Source organism: Ruditapes philippinarum, unplaced genomic scaffold (assembly GCF_026571515.1).
Source record: "Ruditapes philippinarum isolate M1 unplaced genomic scaffold, ASM2657151v2 ctg1691_1_1_1_1, whole genome shotgun sequence".
In the NCBI taxonomy this organism is placed as follows: domain Eukaryota; kingdom Metazoa; phylum Mollusca; class Bivalvia; order Venerida; family Veneridae; genus Ruditapes; species Ruditapes philippinarum.
Window position 1 is genome coordinate 88,049 of NW_026866864.1, and position 6,602 is coordinate 94,650.

General features: G+C 31.0%; 1 long non-coding RNA gene across 1 annotated transcript; it reads left to right on the plus strand.

Annotated features, from left to right (window-relative positions):
* Positions 1-454: 454 nt before the first annotated feature.
* LOC132734036 (uncharacterized) lies at positions 455-1,748 on the plus strand. Its single transcript, XR_009626256.1, has 3 exons — positions 455-544; positions 1,142-1,290; positions 1,522-1,748. It is a non-coding gene; the product is annotated as an uncharacterized LOC132734036 (long non-coding RNA).
* The last annotated feature ends 4,854 nt before the right edge of the window (positions 1,749-6,602 follow it).

Genomic DNA, 6,602 nt, shown 5'->3' on the forward strand with positions numbered 1-6,602 from the left:
AGCACGTGATGAGAATACCTTTAAGAACATTTTTCTCGTCGTTTGAAATGGTATAATGAATAAAAGTGGATTTGACTTTTCTAAGGATATAAAACATTAAATGTTACAGCGTTTTATTTTTAAATTCTATATTAAATGAAGGTGAAATCAATAAAACGAAATCTAATCTCAAGAAAATAAATTATTTCCAGATAAAAGCTGGTTTCAATAATACAAGCAGTGTTGATGAGAACTCTGACAAGAATTGCAAAGAAAATGGTAGGGCGCTAAATTTATTGAGCTAAATGTAAAATTATAAGCTAGCAATTATAGCACTAACTATTTTGTCTGATTTGTATCTGCTGCAAGTCCCGTCTTGTATTAGTTACAATGTATTCAATAGTCAATTAAAAATTAATATAAAGTATTTACATTTTGTATTATAGCATTTTGGTTTGATTCTTTAAAATTATTGAATTGTTTATACTACAGAACGGAGTCAGAAGTTCGTGAGCGACAGAATCTCCGAACTTGGGTCTCTTCTTCCACTTCATGAAAACACTCGGTATGTAAACTTTCTTTTATTCAAATTTATATGCTTCATTATTCAATTTTTTAAACAACCAGCAAAAAACCAAGATTAAAAATAACATATTAACAAGGCCTACGAAATTGAACATATTACAATTTCCTTTTTTTTAATATTATTACTTTGCTACAAGTTGATGTCAATTTTTGGTTCCAAATACGATATTGAATATATAAAGGATATTCAAGTTTTTTCTATAAATACAGGATTTATTTTCATCGAGTGGTATGAAAAAGATGAATATAAATCCTGTATTAAAAGAAAAAAACTTGAATTTTCGGGTTAATATATACATTTTCTCTTTTTAAAGCTTATAAATAGGAAGAATTCCCTTTTAATATTTTATATTTGCTGAATTTAGAAGAAAGTAGTTTGATTAGACACTTGGTGAAAAAACGGAAAATATGTTTCACTGCAGTGAAAAATATATTTTTACACTGCAAGTACAGAAAAATAAAATACGCTTTTCATTTATCAATATTTCTCTAAATACTTCATTTATAAGTACATGTATATAGAAAACACAAATTCTCAAATATTTCAAAACTGTTTATACTTATCTCTTTTTTATAGTTTGTCTGGTCAAACGACAAGCGACATTTTGAGTGAAACAATAAACTATATCAAACAGCTTAAAAAGGAATCTGATCAGAGTCAAGCATTTAGAGAAAAAAATCAAAAGTCTCTGTATGCAATGCGTGACTATGACGATAAGACTTAAAGTAATAATGTTTACATAATTTCTACTTTTAACTTAAGAAGCTTAAGCCATATTTCGTTTACACTAGTAAAAAACTAGGTAATAACATAATTTTTTCTCTTAAATATTTATGGTGATATAAAATAGTTATAGTATCTACAATTTTTAAGAATTTAAGTATTAAACACTAGAAAAAAATTAGAAAATAGGAAACTAAAAAAAAACCTTTAATTTATTTTCTTTACTTTTACAGCATCTCCAGGGCAACATCAATAAGGAGAATGTTCCGCTTGATGCAGACATATAACGAAAAATAAACAAACATTAGGAAAACAGAATGCACACATACACCTATAAATTAATTCGATGTCATATCAAAACTTAGAGTTGATTTAAATTTATATTTTCTTAAAAATAAAAATGCTTCAATGAAGTCATTGCCTTATGTAATCGTTTTAAATATCCTTCTGGAAGTTGATCTTTATAAACAAAAGATGTTTTATTTAGAAGCAATCATAATTGTCCTCTGAATATTATTCAATACTTTATTTTCCGAATGAGTTTCACTTACATCTATTATAGATAGATAGATTTATTTCGGCAAAGGAAGCATATACATAGTTGACAATATAACATAGGATAAAATAATGAGCATTATTAAATACTTTATCACATACGAGTAAAACTAGGACATGCTCACCAAAACCAAGGATAACACAAAAAGGGCAAAAAAGCTCTTATTTCCATTGTGGTCCTTTGTATTGGCGGCATGACATAGAGAGGCAAACCTAAATATAATCATGTTTAAAAATACTAATAAATCATAAAAATGTATATCACAGTCAAATTTTGAGTTAATGATACTCCTGTTTACAGCTAGGATTTAAAACACATTACTAAAATTGTAATAAGATAAATAGCAGACAATTTAAAATCCTGAGCCGAAATATGTAAAAACATGTTTAAAAAAAATTTAAATACTGTTCATAAGATGACTTTTGATGGCAACCTTAAAACTTTGTAACCTGTTGATCTCCGTTAATTTTACAGGTAAATCATTCCATAATTTAATACCAGAGAAAGCAAAGGATTTAGAACCCTGGCCTTTGACCTTAGGTAGACAATACCCACCCTTGTGACTAAGTCTTGTACTATAATTATGAATGGAATCTTGTGAAATAAAGTGTTCAGACAGTAATCCGGGGATAGGCCATTTTTTATCTTAAAAACATGACACAACATTATCTGTTCAACTCTTTTGTGGACCGGTAACCAGTTAAGGGACTTAAAGTGGGATGGGTCAATATGGGCTTTGGAGTCCAAGTCAAGTACAAATCTCATTATTTTGTTTTCACAAGTTTGTAACTTATTTTTTAAAGACTGTGTCAAGCTATTACATGTATACCAAACAGAGCATGCGTAATCATAGTGACACTGAATAAGAGACATAACCAGAAGTGTCTTGGTATGCTGAGTAAGAAACTCTTTCTTGCAGTAAAGAAATTTTATCCGAGAGTTGGCCTTCTTAAGAACAGACTCAGCCATGGCGCAAAATGACAGATTTTGGTCTATAGTAATCCCAAGATACTTGATAGATGAAGTTGATTCAATGAATGTACCAGAACAGGTTATATGCAGGTTAGATTGTGACCTAAGCTTTTGCCTGGACCCAAATAAAATTGACTCGGTTTTACCCAAGTGCAATGACAACTTATTGTCCACTAACCATTGGCTGACCAATTCCATATCATCTGTCAATGCCTTTTCAACAACAGATAAACTATTACCAGATACAAGGATACCAGAATCATCAGCATACAAAAGCAATTTATTTTTGACCACAGCTGACATATCATTTACATAAATTAAAAAGAGAAGGGGTCCAAGGATTGAGCCCTGAGGAACACCACATGTTATTTTTGAATTGGAAGAATAAGTACCAGAGACATCCACAAGCTGCTATCTGATAAATATGATTTGAACCAATTTAGGACGTTAATACTAAGACCTGATGCTTGCAGTCTCATTGTGTCTCGTATGAGTTATATTTCATTCTTTATAATTATATTATTATGGCATGGATGCATATTCAGATAAAGTATGGTATTGTTAAAGGAAACAATTGTGTTTTTCATTTTAATACCTCATTATCATAAACATATCGAAAATATGTCACAACAATTCATATTTTTGTGATGCTAAAATGTATTTTATGAAATTTGCTAATTGAAATGAGATGTGAGATTTTATTTCTATACATACTTTTACAAATCTAACTAGAAATGTGTCCATAGGACACGGGTGCCCCCACCGCGCCACTGTTCTGTCAATCTTATAGGTCAAATATTTTTTGAAAACTAAAAATCTTTTTACTAAGTAAAGGGCAAGAACTTTACAAATACTGAATAAATACCCAAGCAAACCCCAAGTTGAAAATTGCAAATTTATACTACTGTAAGTGAAGGGCAATAACTCTAACAAAACGAAAAAAAAACATGCAAAGTTCCAGGTTCATAGCTTCACAGTGATGTCATTATTCCTGTAATTTAGTGATGTTGATCATTATTCCTGTAAAGTCGACCCATTCTAACTCAAGCACTCAAGGAACAAATATTTTTAACATAATGAAACAGTTTTTACTAAGTCAAGGGAAATAACTCTAAAAATACTGGATAAATCCACAAGCGAAACCCCAGGAACAAACTAAATATGCTGAGCAACTTTCCCATAAGGTTTAATGACTCTATGTCAAATCCTTTTTGAGTTACATGCGACACAGTTAAAAATTGCAAACATTTTCTAAGTCGAGGGCAATAACTCTAAAAACCCTAAATAAATCCAGACAAAAATACCCAGGTGCACAACTACACATGCTGATCAACATTCCTGTAAAGTTTCATGACTCTAGGTCAAATACTTTTTGAGTTACATGCGACACAAGTTGAAAATTGCAAAATTTTACAAATTCAAGGGCAATAACTCTAAAAATACTAATAATATCCCGACGAAAATACCCAGGTGCACAACTACACATGCTGATCAACATTCCTGTAAAGTATCATGACTCCAGGTCAAATACTTTTTGACTTACATGCGACACAAGTTGAAAATTGCAAAAATTTTACTAGATCAAGGGCAATAACTCTAAAAATGCTAAAAATATCCAGACGAAAATACCCAGGTGAACAACTTCACATGCCGATCAACATTCCTGTAAAGTTTCATGACTCTAGGTCAAATACTTTTTGAGTTATGTGCGACACAAAAAAGAACGGACGGACGGAAGGACGGACGGATGGACGGACGTACAAGGGTAAATCTAAATGCCCGCCACTAATGTGGGGGCACAAAAATCATTTTAACAGAAAATCTGGTTATAAATAGTAATTTGTTAACCTTTGGCTTTTGACACAGATACTGGATTGAACGTTATGTAATTCTAAACAAATATGCCTACACAATTAGCATTCATAATTTCAGAACCTTTGCCTTCCACAATGAAATCAATAGGAAACCATGTAACTGACAGTAATATGTTAATATGCCGATAACATGTTAGAATTTTAATAGAGCGCCCATCCAGATGTACAGCCCTTTTTCTGCATACATCATATGCAATGTAAAGGGGTAACTTTTCTATATGCAACTGCTTCAACATTTTTCAAGAATTTTGAACCAAACGTTTACAGAACTATCATCGCCAAATAAATATCGCTATATAGGAATAACTCATACCTTGTCTGTGTCACAGACTAGACTATCCTTTAATATTTTATACAAACATGTTTGAAAAAAAAATGGATTTATCTAGAATTTGAATACCTATTACAATTCAACCGAATTTTCATCAACCAAGAATACATCAACAGAGGAAAGTATGAGGAGACGATACATAAAAAAGATGAACAACAATCGGAGGTCATTCCTCATCGGAGTATAATCTATCACAATGACTTAAAGATAATGTAAATAACGGTTTTTCTATTTTTGTAAAATGGAATACATCATAGTTGGATAGTGTGTGTTATATAATACGATTGTGAATTTACTTCACCCTACGATATCTGTACTAATGAAGACGCATACTTGCAAGGAGAGTACAACAATATTGTGTTCTGCTTCTTAAAATATCATCTTACATTCATACAGACAGAACTAAAGCAAGGGGAATTATCCCAGATATCTTGAGGAGAATTTCAAACTTTGTTTTCTCCCTCGCTTAGACACATCTTCGTAAATTTCTTACAGGCAAACACTTTCTAATAAAGTAACTAAGATGTGTATATACAAATGCTGGTATACTCCCGCAAAATAAGTTGTTGAATTGTATAACGCAATGTGACTTTATATAGTAATACAGCAAGTGAATCAAGAGAAGGAGAGAACAAGCGTTAAACATCAGGATGGTATGTAAACTGGTTTATTCAAGGATCTACCGGTACCTTCATCAGGATATATTTCAATGATACATGATTAATGAGGTCCAGAAAAACGGCAACAAAATTTGACGTATGGTACTATAAATAGACATATAAATACATTTTTTCTGGGCAAGATGCCAAGTCAATGTTAAGTGTGTATATATTAATGTGAAAGTCCATACATGTTGTTGAAAAAGATAAGGGGAATAATCATGATAGTCTTATTAACAATGCTTTTGAATCATCTAATGTCGTTTCTTCTTTATTGCACATAATTGCTTTATATATTCTCTGGCAATACACAATTCCTCGCCAATCGGTGACTTTTTGTTCCAAAGAACAAATTATGATATTTTAATTGCTCTCATTTTGATAAAGCAGGTCATACCCGGGTCAGAGGTTGAATTATGAAAAGATAAAAAAGCTTGTCAATGACGTATAAAATATTATATACGTGATATTAGTATACATCCATTATTTGATTTATTGTATCATCTGTATATAAAATTTTGAATTTCACAGTCAAAACGTGCTTTTATATTTATTTTTAATTATTGTTGGTATTTGTATTTTTCTTTTATCAATTGTCAGAATATTTAATTATATTGATATTATCGAAATGTCTTTCCTTGTGCAGCATGTGTTTTAAAAGTAAGTAAGGATAAGACCTGTTCGTTCGATCATGAATACTTACAGAGAATATTTATCTTTATCTATTAGCTCGTTTCTTACAAAATTGTCTTCGCTAGTTTTTTGTAAAATAGAGAGGAAGAAAAAAAAACACTAAGCAACATACAAAACAGCTAATAGGTGACAAGCTATATACTGATTCCAGCTTAATGCTGTTACACTGTGCTCAGTGTTTATTTCTTACATATCTAGATTGCGGACAATTCACCGAAATTTACAAAAA